The sequence below is a fragment of the Chaetodon trifascialis genome, chromosome 12 (assembly GCF_039877785.1).
Source record: "Chaetodon trifascialis isolate fChaTrf1 chromosome 12, fChaTrf1.hap1, whole genome shotgun sequence".
Lineage (NCBI taxonomy): Eukaryota > Metazoa > Chordata > Actinopteri > Chaetodontiformes > Chaetodontidae > Chaetodon > Chaetodon trifascialis.
The window spans coordinates 22,338,819-22,355,762 of record NC_092067.1 but is presented as its reverse complement, the minus strand read 5'-3'; positions in this window follow the sequence as shown (position 1 = coordinate 22,355,762).

The following is a 16,944-nucleotide window of genomic DNA, read 5'->3' as shown; positions in this document are numbered from 1 at the left end:
GGCTGCTCTAATCAGCACACTGTAGCCTGAAAGACTGGGCAGGGGTCAAAGGTCATTCCATGTCCTTCAGCCATTCCTTGTGCTCTAATTAACCAATACATGCAGTAATTGTAAAATGAGGTCACAAAGAAAGCGGTTAAACCCCTCAAGGAAATTAATTTTAAGCAACTGACATAAGTCCTCATTGATACGGTGTTTAACACTTTGTGAAGTGATAAAACTCAGGCTCTGAGGATGTTTTTTTCTTCTGTGGATGTATACTGTAGCTCTACAGAGATGAATTGCATCTGCAGTGAAACGCGGGTCCCTCGGGTTGAATTTCCATTTCCCAAGATAAATGAATATCCACTGCACCACTAGCTATCCGAATTAAAACCCTTCATGATTTCAAATGAGTTAAAAATGACTTATGCGTCAGCAGCTTTGGACACTTTAGCCGAGTATTGCTCACTTAACAAAATTAGGGCTGAATAGCACTAAAAGTGGTTCTTTGGCTCGTAATCACAGTGGAACTTCTTTTGATTCGGTCTAGCACTCATCTTAAAAGGTGATAGATAGCACCTTTGTCAAAATGTGCCATCTAGAGCCATTAGAGGTGCCATATAGCACTATATATTTTCATTTTGAGCTAATTAGGCCCATGAACCATCCAGATACTACCATAGAGCAGTCGATATGCTTCCAAATGACACTTTTACTTGAAACGTGAATAATAGTCATTTCTTACCCAATGGTGGCTTAAAAGATTCTTTATTCCAGTGATTAATCTCTCCACAGCTATACTTTGCATTTTCAGGGGAATTTAATGCTGTATGACTTAAAATCAGTTCATCAGGAGGAGTTTAACTTCTTAATTAGCAGATATTGCAGACAGCTGTGCTGTGTCAAAGCTGCTGCTGCAAAATGGTAGGTGTAACCTAATTATATTCATGGTTGAGAGTGAAGAAATAAGTGAGCAGTGATGAAGAAATTGCACTTCTTGAGCAGTTTGAGAGCGCTGTTAGTGGTGGATTAATACATTTAAATGATATTTCTAGTGTTTTTCTGCAGGACAGTCATAATAAAGATGTGATCCTGCTTTGATGCTTAAATAAAACCTCATTTTCTACAGACACTTGAGCAAAGCAGGTGCATGTTGTCTGATAGGAGGTGCCGTCCTGAAAGCTCTGATGATGTGGCAGCTCTTACAGAATCCCCTTTCCACAAGCATCCATTCGAGGTCTTATTTCAGGACTCTGCTTTCTGAACACCTCTATCTACACTTGGAGTAAAAACAAAATCCAGCACACAAACTGGCCTGTTTGCCTCATGAGCTGTCAGTTTAAAATGGGACCACCCAGTCCATCCTCCCATCTACCAACCGGCCTGCTCTGTTTGCTTTGGTTTTTGTCTGCTTGATGGCTGGAGATTAGGTTGTGGACGCACTACTGAGAGGTCCTGTCTGTTTCAATGGGTGTTAAGTTGGTTGAGAAAACAGTAGCCAGTGTACACTCGTGCTTGTCAGTCAAGGTAACTCCCATTGTGCTTCCTGCAGGTCGTTTCTACTGCAGGTCATCAGTTGTATTTTAAGAATTCAGTATTGCAATAAGTGACACACTTCCTCAAAAACGATTCCTGTCTTTTTCCTGTAGTTCCTCATATTTTTATCTGACACCTAAAAAGTAGTCTTTAAAAATGTGTTTTATGGTTCATAAAGTGTTCTTCACATTTTGTTACACTGAAAACTTTTAGGACATTTACAAGGACAAGTACGATTTGAAAAATGATCTCTGGATCCTTGGATGTATAAAAACCCTGACTCAGCACTTCCATTAATGTCCCTGCTGTGCAAAAAGTCAGTCACATCTGTCTTTCTCTTCTTATTTATTGAACAGGAACCAACGAGAAACTACTTTCTTTTTAGACTGCCTTTTTACCACATGGCCAGCCGAAAATCATGTTGCACATGAATCACGTTTTACATTTAGGAGGAATGGTAGCAATAATTCATATGAGACCTGCCCGGTCTTATGATGACTCTGCTCAAGTAATGTTCTCTCTGACAAATGAAGAATTCATCCATCCATTCAAAGTCCACTGGAGATCAACAAATTATATATAGGGGGCTTATAATAGGAAGCCTGCTTGATGCCAAAGAGGCAGCCAACACAAGAACACACAGAACAGATTGTAAAAAAAAAATGAAGAGCATATGCAGTATGTGTAAATGGACAATAAAATGCACTGCTTTCAACAAAAGGGTCAATCTGCCCTTGCAGACTAGGCTTGCAGCACTTGTGATAGAGTTTGTGGTGCCAAGTAGTCAAGAATCAGACAGTGGTGGAATGTAAGGAAGTACTTTACTCAAGTACTGTATCTAAGTGCAAATGAGGTACTTGTGCTTAACTTTATTTCCATTGTGTGCGATATATTTCTGCCCCACTAGATCTCTTTTACCATTTACTGCACTTTGTCTAACAGCAGACAAATGCAGATAATCTCAGCAGATAGAGACAGTTCAGTGATTTAAATACCAGTTGGGGATAAAAAAAGGCTTTTACAGGCAGGTGGGTACAGGCGGCTTAAAAGCAAAGAAACTACACAACTTAACGATCTGACAACTGGGGGGGGGGGGGTCGGGGGGCTGGTGTATTGCTGCAACCCATTGTACTCAGAACTTTGAAAAAATGTTTATGAGGAAATGAGACGCAGGTGGGGAGATGGGCAGGAGATGGGCAGGGAGGCTCAGGTAACTGCACAGCAGATCAGGGACGTGGGTGCAGGTGTGCAGATTGGTGGCTGGTAGGAAAATGCCTCAGCTTTGGAGAAGTGGGAATGTGGCTGGAGGAGGAGGAGGAGGCAGACACACAGACTGTGGATTCTGTTTGGAATGGTCCATTTTCCTGTGCCCTCTTAGTTCAGTGTTTATATGTCTATGTGACACTTAAGAGCACAAATCATGAACTTCAGTAATGCAGGAATGCATGACTTAATGCATGAATTCATGCAGCATGTGTAATGAATTCCTGTTGCTCACTATTAAGAATTGACAAATCACTATGACTTCATGTGATTTATTCACGTCAGTTCAGGAATGTTAATTCAAAGTTCATAAGAGACGTTTTTCCAGCTACGTAGAACTTTGCATCAGACTCATGTACTCACTCTCTGAAAGCACAGCAGCAGCTCTTCTCATAGGAATGATGTTTGGAATCAAACTAGCTGTCAGAAGATTTACATAAAAAAAACAAAAAAACATGCACGCATAGAAACAGTTACATGAATAAACTTTTAATTCACTTATTATAAAGTGTTACCCATAGAGTCTTATCTTCTCTTGAGTTTGGAGACAGTGATGTTCACAAGTTTGGACAGCTGTGCAAAGTTGCCTTTTTCTGACTGTTGTAAGTACAGCAAATTATACAGGTGTAGTTCACATGACTTTCCTCAATTCTGTGGTGTCTCTTTACTGTCCCCCTGTGTGTTCTATAGTCTTCCTGTACTGGAAGAACAAAAGCACAAACTGTGCAGACTGAGGACGTGTTTTTATATGTACGATGACATCAGATGGTCTTATTTTAGGATCCAAACGCCTTTTCACTCAATAGAAGGCGTGTCAAGGAGCCAGAGGCTTTGGGTTGGATTCCCGGGTTTATATTACACACAGCATGAGTCACAACAACACAAGCCACAGCATATATATTCCAAAACCAAGACTTAATCAAGGTCAACCGCTGTGCCATTTAGGAGCATTCAAGTCAAGCCTAAAATAACATGCCTGTTCTCTCACACAGCAGAAAAGAGCCATGGAAATGTTATGCCAGCCCACACACTGGTGGTGTGTTGTTTGCCTGAAACAGGAGGAAGTCTGTGCGTTTAAGTGGCTGAGAAAGGCTCAAACTATCTGGGTTTCTCTGACAAAGTGACTCTTTTGCCAACATGTGAGCACCTCCTGAGACTTTGGCAGCGTCGGCCCTGAAAGCAACCTTTGAAAGTGTGAGTTTTGCTCACAATGTGACCTGTTCAGGTGACCCTAAGTGCAAAGCGAACGGCAAATAAACAATATGCAGCGACACAGAGCTGCTCAGTTAACTTTGTTCCCTATCATACTCAGGAAACAGCCTTTTTTATGCTTGCATACAGAATATTTCTGTATATTCAACCAACATTTAACCCAATTATTAGTTTATCTAATCATGAATAGGATGCTGACATTTAACAGTAAAATTTAATTATGCTTAAAGCTGCATTAATTGACTTTTTGGCAACTTTCCAGGCAGCAGAACACCCTGTAAAGACAACACTGCCTCAGTGAATGTTAGCGACATAATATTAGCATTCAATGTTGATATTTTTAAAAAAGGTTAAAGACACACCTTTTTAATCAGGCTTTTAACTGACCTTTAAATTCTTCTTATGTTCTTATCATTTATCTTATGTTGATGCCTTTTATTTTACTGTTTTATAATCTGTAGTATTTTATCCTATTTATTCTACTTTATTTGTTATCTTGTGTATTTTTCTTCCTTTAACTGTCTAATTTATTTTAGTTGTCTTATATTTTGCCTTTTAGTTTTAACTGCAGCGTTTCCTGTTTCCTCAGGGGGGTCCTCCACATTGAGAGTTGTGTCTGGTCTGCTGCTGGGGGTGCTGATCCTGGGTCCCTTTGGCCTGGCTGGGCGGGGGGCTCCCCACCTGTCTGTTGGAGTCGGGGGGGCCCGGGTGCCAGCGTCCCCTGTGGTCATAGTCTGTGACGACTCCTCTCAGTGTGAACAGCCCCAAAGGTGGTGTTTTCCCCGATCCTCAGTGCCTTGCTATATAAATAAAGTTTGATTTGATTTGATTTGATTTGATTCTGAGTCGTGTTTCTGGTCACCTTAAAAACATCCATTTTCCTTTTTAGCTCTGTTCAGACCACCAATATTCTGTCTCTTTAGCTGCTAAATGCTCCGCTACGTTCACTAGCTAGTTGATAACTTTGTTGTTGTTGTTGTTGTTGTTGCGCCAGTGGCATGAAATGGTATGCACTTCCTGCCTATGTGGCCTCCCTATTTATACTAGCCATTTTTGACACCAACGTATCACCGATGGACTATTGCTTATCTACGACGAAACAATACATCACTAGATACATTAAGAACTTGTGAAAAATTTGTCCAATATTACATTCACTTCTTCCAGTGGAGTCAGTGGACTCAGGACGTGCTGAAAATCTCTCAAAGGGACGCATTGGCGGCAACACCAACATGACACAAACACAGGAAGTGAGTCAGTTTATCAGAATTTTATTGCTGACAGCAGTTGCCCACTGCAGCTGGAAATCTGGTTGATAAGACTTTGTGAGCCACAAAACAAACTCACACTTCATTCACATCATTTAGTCCACAGATATAAAAATATTAACAGTGCAATTAGTTACAGTGGTAAGTGGTGTGTACAGGCTGGGATACAGCTCAGAACAGCACTGTGCTGACAGCAAACAAGAAATGTGAGCTCACTGGGTGATGTGAAGATGCTATTCATTAGTTTTATTACTGCAACAAAACTATTTAATGATGTGTCTCATGTTCTCTTTTAAAATGATGGATGTTGTGTTGGAGCTGTTGTTTTTCACCATGAGGCACCAAAAGGCAAAAACAGCTCTTAGTGTATGATACCAGACGAGGTAAATCCAAAAGATAATGGATTAAAGTGAAATAATAAAAAGTTATTGTGAAGGCAGGTATCAGTTTTTGAAAAATGTTTAGCATGCAAGCTATCCAGACTGAGAGGACTGAGTTTGAAAATGTGCAACTCACCCAGAGGACCACGATCAAGGCGTTGCATGTGGTTAAAGATTATAATACTAGGTGGGGCTATGAGTGGAATCCAGTGAACTGAGTACACAAGCCACATCAATCTGACAGAGCTCAAGAAATGTTTGTGTTGTCAATGAACTGAAAATATTCTGTATGCTTATGGCGAGTACATTATATTCAACAATGACTGTGGTATTGACAGAGCACCAAAGTCAGCCCAGTGGTTGCCATTTTTTTGTTTTCCCAAGAACAGCGAATACATCCCATAAGGCAACAGTCCAGTGTGCCAGAGGACAAAGAGGAAGAAAAGGTCCATCTGACAAAGGCCAAGATTCATTCAGTGACCTGGAAGCTTGATTCTTCTTTATCCAGTGGAACCAGTTCAACCCCCCCTCCTCCATAAAAACAAATATTGACTTCTCATAAGAAGAATCGGCATCTCACTACACACCAGGCATATTATACACAGGACCTACAGTGACGCAATACTGACTATTCATACAGTGACTGATCATACACTGACAACATCATAAAGTGAAAGACATGAATAAGCAACATGCAGCACTACAAAGCTGAAAAGTTTTTTCAGGAAACAGGCACTTTTTTATGCTTGCGTACAGACTATTTTTGTGCATTGAATTTCATACAATTATTAGTTCATTTATTATGAACTGCATGTTGACATATTTAGTTGTGCTCAAAGCTGCATTAATGGACTTTTTGGCCACTTGGGGGCAGCAGGACAAGCTGTCAACAGCATTGCAACATAAAAATCCTCACATAATATTGACCATTCACACAGTGATAGTGACAGACATGACATTAAGACTAAGTATTTTGTGTATTCATCATTCAGTTACGATGAGCTCTGAGTGAATGCATTCAGAGAATAAATGTCGTCTGGATTTGGTGACTCAACAACAGGTTTTGTTTGCAAAGTTCATGAGTTGGATGACTGGGCCTAGAATACCTGTTTAACAGGGGTCTGTTGACGAGACATGTATCTTCAGTCTATTGCCACGTCTTCCTTGTTAGGGTAAAGCTGTCAGAGCTGTTGCGTATAACACCAACGTCTTTGTCTCTCCATAACAGTTTTACTTTGGCACCGAGTGCAACCTTGCAAAACAGGAGACAATAACCCTGCCTTTCCATCTCTGACACACACACACACACACACACACACACACACACACACACACACACACACACACACACACACACACACACACACACACAGGTCTACCCCTGCACAGACACTGCAGAGGCACATGCATGTACATATACAAGCTCCTCGCCCCAGAAACAAAAAAACAGCTTGCTTCATGAAAGCCTCAGGGTTTTCTTATGCAAGTCAACATCCTCTCTGCACCAAATGTGGGCTGCAACAGCAGCAAAGCACATTTCTCCTAACCTGATAAAGAAGTTGGGGTGTCGTCACACAACATAACACTTCATCCAATAATGTACATGAATTCAAATTCATGTACGTGATTTCATGTTACATTGCGGAAGCCATGCAGCTGCATTGGGACAGTTACGTGCACACCAATAGACGACAATGTCAGTGTGAGATACTTGTGTTGATGGTGGCAGACGACAAACCAGAATGAATGAGGCTGTTTTTGTGCCTTAAACCACATGAGTGACTAAAGTAATGGGTGGAACATGTTCCATATCCCAAGAGGGAAAACTCCCTGCTAGCCCAGAGAGCATAATTAGCTATTAATATGTAGCCATCTGGTGAGAGCCATGGACTTTAATAATGTGTTGGGTTGTTTTACTGGTGACAAAGACACACCCGTATCAAGGACCGGTTCACACTTTAACTGTGTGTTTGTGGCTGTTTAACGCATATTTCAAACATTTGACAGGAGATTAACAATTTATTTTAACCTAAACCATCTTTGCCCTAAGAAACGTGTATTTCTGCCTAAGCTTAACCAAAACTTTATCATAACAACATTTTATAATGTATAATTTAAGATAATGTCTATTCTTATTAAACACTTTTGTATATACTTATTGTTTTTATCTAATCTAGCTTTTACTGATGCTGCTGTAAATTGGAATTTCTCCTTGTGGGACTAATAAAGGTATATTGAATTGAATATTGAATATTGAATTTTCAACTTGCAGGACGTGTCAAATGATGAAGTATAAACAACGAGAAAAGTCTAGATTGTGAGAAACGCGTGGTGGTTGGATGGTGAAGGTTGATTTCTTTTATAAGTGAAGTAAGCCAAATGAAACATACGCAAATTAATATTTTCAAGTAAGATATGTAATTAACTTACTTTGCCTCTGAATTCCAGTGGAGGAGATGAATGAAGAAGCAGAACATGGAAATACTCAAGTGAAGTACAAGTACCTCAAAACTGTGCTCAAGTTCAGTCCTTCAGTAATTGTTCTTAGTTACTTTCCACCACTATTTCTATTTCAAAGAGGAGAACACTGTGTAAGTGTTTAGCTTTGTCTGACTGGATGTGGTAATTAATCACTGTCATTGGATGAACAGGCCTGAGTCTTACACAACCCTTCCGCTGTTTGACTGGAAGTTAGCAACAGCGGAAAGGTCATAAATTGTTTTGGAGGAGCACACAGCTGCTACTATAAATCTGTTTTTGTCCAATACAAGTTAAGATTCATCACGTGAATAACTAAAAGGACAAATTATTCACATAGGAGTCAGCTGGTGAGACAAGGTTTGCTCATGTTGCTTAGACAGTCTCAACTTTTTGGAACTGGCTCAGCACCAGGGTTGTCTCCATGTGTTTGTCCTTGAGCCAAACCACCAAACCCTCCCTTGGTTAGTGACCAGAGGTGATAAAATGCTCTGATGTGCTCACACGTGAACCTAAAGTTAAATTCCTTAAATATCAAAGTGTCAGCAATGAATAACAGCTGACTGGTTGAAAAGTCTCTGACCTTGAGTTTGTAAAGCTACTTAATGAGGAAAATGAGAAGAAGCCAGGTTTTAATGCTCATTTGTGATGAAGGAACTGTTAAAACCTCTAACAATGGTGAAAACAACACTGGTGTAATGTACGGCGCTCTGATGTAAGAGGAAATTCCACATGAACGCCACATTCATAAAAATGCCGACTCGTCAGATAAATTTCATAACAATCCACTGTGACTGATTGATGGATGTTCAGCCGAAGTCCGCCAGCAAAGGGACATTACATATCATAAGAGATGCTTAAGAGCTATCAACGTCTTGTGTGTAAAAAAATTTAACCAATACTGGCTTCTTATGGTAGAATAGCAAAATAAATAGTAAAAATAGCATATAATAAAAGTAAAATAGCAAAATTGAGGAAACTGACTAATTTTTATCTCCAGGTGGTTAAATGGTTCCTCTCCTGTTATTGATTAGCCCTCTAAAAAGTGGGACAGTTTTTATATTTAGAAGGTTTTTCCATTAAAAAAAAATCCCCTCATGTCTTCAAATGACTTCATTTGGTATGCGTAGATCTAATAATCTAATTTTCTCTGGAAGTTTAGCTCTTGCTTTTTCAGATCCTTTGACTTACCATCAGATTGTTTTAGAAATAGTAAAACTTAGATTGCAAAATGCCAACGAAACCTGAAAATCAGTGGCTACACCTGGATTCTCCTCTGATACCCCTTGTTTCACCGTAGCCTCACCCCATAAATTGGTGAGATTGGTTCCTCATGTATGTGCTGTATGAAATCCTGGCTGTCTGAATCCATGTTTGTGACACTGTCACTGGTCCACTGCAGTTCCGAGGTTGAAACCCTCAGCCGTGGTATTTCACTCATTGCATGTCTTGTGTTCACTGCAGTCTTTCAAATCAAACAACCAAAGTCAAACAGAGACAGCTTGAAGATGCTCTGGAGATGCCTACAAACAAATTTAGATGCTTAATTAAATCTGTTTATTTCATGAACCTCTTTATCCTAAGCTATGCTGTTCTTAGTTGCTGTGGTTTGATGGCTTTGACTGACTTGACCGAAACTCTCCCAGTTTCCTTTCATGTCCTGTGTTTGTTGTCATGTACTCTCTAACAAATTGGATTTTCTGACAGCACAGCACAGCAGCTCCCTGAGCAGTACCATCAATGCTCTAAAGCACTTCTGAAGTTGCAAAACTTTTTCCCTCATGCACACTTGGAGTAACATGCTATTCTCACTGCCATTGGATGTTGAAGTTCATAACACAAGCTGAAAGGAGGCAAACCGAGCAGCCAATGGGAAATGACTCGGCACTATCTGTGTGTCTGGGGGCAGTTTCCACCAGTCAGGGTGTCTGTGAGGTGGGTTTAAAGAGCAAAGTCAGATGTCTTCTTTTAGCAATTTTACGTCACCGGTTTACACCAGGTCACAACAGGCTATACATGAGGAACATCCTCATTTAGAAGTCAGTGTCACATTGACCCTGCTTGCATGGTCATGACATTTGGTTGTTTTTACCCAAGATGTCTGACTGAGAACTTTGTTTTCTTTGTCTCGTCCGTAAACTATTTCTGCTTGACAAAATAACTCCACTTACTAGCTTTTTCTTGAACTTTCTACCACATCTAGCGTTCCTGAGGTCAATAAAGAACTTCCTCGCTTGTGCTTCTGTCTGGGTTTGCATTTTGAATTCGAGAAGCTCAGAAAAGTGTTACCTCACCCAGTCAAGTTACTGACTATGCACTCATTTCAATGGCCTAATCTGTGCCTTCCCCTTCAGGATTTCACTCACAATGAGATGAGTCTGTTTGCATAGGATTGTGCCTTTGCACCCTGTTCTCTTACCTTCATGTATGAAGGAACAATGGGATGCTAATGGCGAGATACCAGACCCATTACTAGAAATTTGAATCTTTTGTTTGATTTCCTGTATCTCCACTGAAGCTGATCAGCCTGTGGATTCAAATCTGCACACAAAGATTCAGTAACCACTCCTATCCTCCAAAGGTTATTACAAGCTATTTCCACACAGATGACAAACTTTACATAAGTAGGTCTTCTTAATTTTATAACAAGCGTCACAGGAAGTCTGCGGCTCTCAATCACAGTCATGGTTTTCTGGCAGAAAGTAATTTTGACCATGAGGAGAATATGTGTAATATATCCAATCCAGCCCACACACTCCATAACCTCCCAAAAGTCCTACTTTGACCCAGTGTGTAAACTGTGGTCTAACAAGACCCAAAAACCTCTCATTTCATGACATCACCACTCAGACATGAGAGGGCAGGGCCAGATGGAATAAACACATGTTCTGGGCAAGAACCACGTCCAAGCAAACGCTCACAACCACTCCTCAACCAAACTCATGTTTTGTAACATAAAACCTCCTCTCAGTTCATCAGACAGTAGAAAACGATTAAGTGGCTGGTAATGGGTGAGATGACTGATGGATAACAAGATTCCCTGAAGTACAAGACAATACAGTAAACCTGGATTTAAATTCAGATTATTCCACTCTGAACTTGCACAAGTGTACTGAAGCTCAGCTTTCACCCTCTGTTGTCGTGACTCCAAATCATCTTTCCCCCTGCAGTCTACTGTCGCTTTGATAGATTATCTCATTTTCCTTTCTCCCAGAGGAGAGGCGCTGTACATGCTGAATCAATGGTGATCTTAGCACTTTTACTCAGCCAATAATTCCTCTCTGTCCAACTTCACTCGAAGGGTTGGCAATATGGCTGCCAAGCCTTTTACGCATTTATAGCTCTTTGGCACAGTCATGCTGACATCACCAAAGTAGCCTGTTTATGACAAAAAGGCTGAGGGGTTTAATGGTCTGAATGACGGACAATTACTTTTATAGTTGGCATTTGTTTGATGCTTCAACAAGTGCTAATAAGAGAAATTTGAAGAAAGAGAGTGCTCTGTATAATGATAAAACATAGGCAGGCTTTTTTTGACTAGCCACAAGATTGGGTGTCACAAGAAGGGGGAAGAGGGAAACAAGCTTGGTTGAGTGCAGAGTTACAAAACTTCCAAACCAGATGTGGGCAGCTGGAGAGTTGAGTTACACGTGGAGTCTGTTAAAAAGGGAGAGTGTCCACAGGCACAAACAGAGATAACGAAGTGAGGGAGTCTATACTCCCATGCAGTTTGTTATAGCCGGTGCTAAAAACATTTCCATCAATTACATACACGGCCACTGCGGCTGGAGAAAAAAGCTGAAAAATGGTGGTACCTAATCATTCATGACTTCTCTAAGTCATTTTCCCAAATTGAAGAAAAACATTTCACGAAGAAGTTTTGTGTGCGTACATTGCAAATGTCCTGGAAGAGTCTTCCAATCAGAGATGTGTTGTAAGCAGCAGGGGCAGGGGGGCAGCGGGGCACAGGCCATCCTCTGTGACCACATTTCCTGTGCCTTGAAGTGTCTCTTTTTTTCTCTTTTTGACGGACCGCCATTGCTCTTAAGCCTAAAGCATGTTCACTCCGACGCATCAAAGATTGCTCCTATTTAACTTGTGAGAAACTCTGTTATTTTAATTGATGTGACACTCTAATGATCCAATTCTGATTTCATGAAGAGAGCTGGAAACTCATTCAGTCACATGAATGTGGGAACTTGGACTTGAAGGATATGGTTGGGTTGAAATATTGGACTTTGGTACGCTGGTGAGCTGAGATGACATGAGGAGGGTAGCCATCTGTCTGATGCATTCAAAGTGCACATTAAACTAGTAAAGCCTAGTTGTTAACTCATCTTTGCTTTTCCCTGCTTCCCTGCTGTGGCAGCTATGCTAACCGTGAGTTGGTTAAGTCACACATGGTGCTGGCTGAAGAAATGTCAGAAAGAGTTGGAGCTTAAACATTGTTATTATGATGGAAGTGGGCAGTTCAGCCCTCAGTTGAAACAACATTGTGGGCTGCGTTGGTGGGAATGTGTTGTTTCAGATACAAAGGACCAGAAAGTGCAGTTCCATGAGTGGGAAGATGTACCAGACAGCGGAACACTGCACAACAGTCTATAATGTTCTGAGACAGGATTTTACAAGTCTGGAAATCATGACGGCAATGGTTTGTCTTTGGTTGTGACGATCATGGGATAAACTGTAGAAATGCCACGTTCATGTTACAAAGTGATATGATTGGCCATGATGACATCGTGTTTTTTCTTTTTTCCAGGCCATCTGTGTTTGTACCTCCGCTGCGCTACTGCAGTGGCCTCATTGAAATGAATGGGGAGGCTCCATTGTGTTCAGTCCTTGCAGTTTGTAATAAAGTATGAAATTCTGTCTTTATTAACAGAAAATTAATGTCCCTCAAATGCAGCTTGGGAAAACTGGGGAAAAGAGGAATTTTGAATTAAAAAGACTATAAATCTGAAAAAATACCCACTTGATTTGTGTAACTCAGTTTGCCAAAACCTCCCGTTCACTTTGGCTGAACTTTAGAACGGGTTCTTGCACAGAACCAGAACTGTGGCTTTCCTTCATCTCTTAATGGTGTAGTTATACTAGGTAGGAATTTCTTCAATGCTGAGAATTTGCAAAGAAAAAAAAAACTTAAGATATTGCGAAAACATTTTCATGCTTGGCAAAGATTAAAAAGTTGGTGTATTGACAAGAGCAACATGTGACAAAGCCCAATTGCAACAGACTAACAGACGGCAGTGAATAAATCATGATGTACAGACAAAAAGAGATCTGTGGAGCAATGAGAGGACTTTAATAGTTTCCAAATTAATACGAGACAAACATAAAAGTCATATTTCATTGTGTTGTCATTTGTTTTCTGTTGTTTTTAATCGGCATTTAATTCTGTCATCTCATAGCGTCCTCTTCTGTTAATTATTGACTGGTTGGAGAGCCAACTGTTTGTCTTTATGTGTGGATGGAAATGCACATTAATTTCCGTTTTCTTTTTCTGATTTTCTGTAAACTGGGTTAACATTTGCTGCACTTGAAACCTGAACCCGAAACAGGTAAAACTTGTGAAACTTAGAACCAACAATTTCGGTGTGTTAAAACAAACAAACAAAAAAAATTCAATCAAAGACTCAATCAAGCTACAGTTTGTTAAAATGCAAACAAAAGAAATAGTCCCTTTTAACTTGAAATGAGCTCACTTCTTACGTTAACAAACACTTCAACACGAGCCTAAGACACCTGTTTTGTTGAGACACACAGAAGCTGTTGTCTCAGGACGGGAACCCGGGACAGATAATCATCTCTGGATCCCGCCAACACTACACCCAGCCCCCGATACCCTCACCACTACCATCTGCTACGGGGGTAGGGCTGTCTGTTTCCATGGTAACTCTGTACCCCTCCTCCCTATAAGCACTGAGCTTTCTTTTGTGTGTCCCCACGTGCAGTCTGTTCCAACTGTACCCAGTCCATGCTGCTGAGGGGTGCTGGTGTTGACTGCATGGTGCACATGAGAGGATTGGTAATGGGATCTGCACCCATTAATAATAAACAGCACCTTTTTGTCCAACATCATACGGAGGAACAAAGATGGAATGACTGCAAGGATGTAAAAACAAAGCAAGGATCCTCACTGTTTAGAACATCAGTCCCCCTCCCCCGTGCAACAGAGAGGTGACCTTGCAAATTAAGCCCACCCATCCCCTTTTACCCCTTGCCTAGTCACCCTGTCCCCCTCTACACACTGTCCAGGAAGTGGGGTGATAGGCAGGAGTAGGAAGGAAGAGCAAGCAGTAAACCAGCAAGGAAGGAGCAGTAAACCAGGCAGAAAAATTCAGAGACTGCACAGAAGAAAGTTTTCATGCACTCACTGAGTCTACGTCCCCTCCCACCACAAACCCACATTGCAAAATGTAGAGTTACAACACACAAAAAACACACATCAGCCGAACTTTGATGACCCACGATCTTCACGTTTCTGGCAGTGATCATTTCATTGAATATGACACCATTGATCTTATCTTGCTTTGAAAAGAAGCTCCTCAAACACAACATCTTTAAATTGCGAACTTTCTCCGGTAATTACAGTATAAGTGTAGTTTATATTGAAGACTGAGGGTGTTTGGAACACTCTATAAATGTCACACTTCCAGTTCCTCTTGAGTGCCAGGGTTTAAAAATACAGACCTCCACAGCAATTTGTGGTCATTGTAATTACATTGACTTTCCCTGGCATGCATGGCAGAAACACCTCTGGATATTTGACACATGTTGGATTGTACCCATGATATACGACGCCTCCGAATATAAAATCTTGAATGTTGGCCTGTAAGCATGTTTAATTGCCCATAGTGTCTTATTCTGTTGTAATATAGGCTGTTGCAAAGTCATGCAGTCCAAAACTCTTCTCAATCAATGACAGCAAATCTGATCCCTCTGTATCTGTTATGGTTTGTGGTTTAGTTAAACTGAGTCATTCTGATCTGACGCAGACCCTTATTAGGCACTATTTGGGATACACTCCTCCTAAACAACACACAGATGGAAAGCATTAGTCTTGCTGGCAGAAAACTCAACTTCACCATTGTATTGCAACAACGTGGGCTAGCTTCACTGCCGAACTTAATTACTCTGTGTCCAGTGTGTAATTGCCAGAACTTTACAGGTGCAGGCAGATTTGCTACCTGAACATTAACTCAGTGTCTTCGACAGACAGCCTAAGTATGGATGGTTGAAGAAAGGAATTAGAAATAACCACGAGGAGTGGACAAATTAATAATGTCAAGAAAGTTTCACAACAAGGAATTCCTGTCTATCCTACAGCAAAGACACAGCTGGTCATTTTTTAAAGTCATCTTGGACGGTTGCCAGGCTAACCTCGCGCTAATGCCAAAAGAGCAATAAAATGAGCAGCACCCTTGTGCATTTTCCTGGTTGTGTTGGCAGGGAGACTGCCTAAAGAATGCAAGTTAAAAGATTAAAACCAGTCAGAGCATGCAGCAAGCATTTCTGCTACCTCAACGACCCAAATATGAATGTATCTTAGCATTTGTGTGCTCGATGGTGTTAATATGAAGAGAAAGGGAATCCCTTCGCAGTATATTTGTAACGTGGTGATGAACCATTGCGTAAGTTCAGTGGAGGAATCACAGTCGTCAGCTTCTCCTGCTGACAAAAGAGTCGATTGGGACTGCTTGAAGGACAGCACTACGGCTTTCCACGCAGGACTTGCACGAGCATTCAGGCAAAACAAACAAACAAAAAAAAAACAGTTGTAGGCTGACTCGTGGATCGAATGGGTGTGCGCGCATGTGTGCGAGCGGGTGTCTGTGACAGGAAAGCAAATATCACAAGAGGATGATTCACAGTGGGTCAGGTTCTGAAGCAAACAAGAGGGCAGATATTGAGCAAAGCCCTTTCACCTCCTTGGAAATGTTGCGACATCATATCTGCGGAGCTGTCACCATGAAGGAAAACATGTCTGTTAGTAAGGACTCATAAAGATCAGCCAGTTCAGACCCATGTTGTGGTTAAGGAGAGACTGAAGTTGTATAGAGCAGTATGAAGCGGAAGCAGTAACAAAGGAGTAGTGTTAGACCATATCCACACCGACATGGATGAATCATAGACGTGCTATTTATGTTTTTAAAAACTTTGATGCCCGCACTGAAACACCACAACAATAGAACAATGTTTAAGTCTCTTCTATTGGGTAATCAGAGGCCACTTGAGCAAGCAGCCTTAAACCAGATTATATGTCTTGCGTCAGTATTCACAAAAAGTTGGGAGCTGAAAAACAGCTCTGGGTTGTCCTTTAAAAATACAGACAGGCAAACTCTGTGGTGTTCATACGCAAATGCATTCAGTGTAAGCTGTTCATGTTCATCCTTATGTCTTGGTTGTAAACAGGCATGCTCATAATCCCAACCGGTGTACGTCAATATCAAGAATAACTGCACATAGGCTAATTTATTCCGTGCCAGCAACAAGAGAGCCAGCTTTAGCTCATAGTCTGGAGGAACCACGAGGCAGGGCTGCTCAGTCTCCACATTATCTTCCTCTGTCATTTGGACTGTGGTTTACCAGGGCACCCCACATTGCACCCTATGAATAAAAGCATGCTTGTGGTTCACAATAGAGCTTCGCTGCTCCCTGAGAAGGGGGAAGGGCTTTGCATTCCTCGACTGACCTGCTGTTTGCAGCAGATATTAAACAATAACCGCTGCTCGCAAAAATGGGCCTTCTCCAGCTGCGGCTAGTTATCAAAAGACATGAGCCAAATGACATAACAGTCCCGGATCTTTGTGTCTTTTCACAACAAG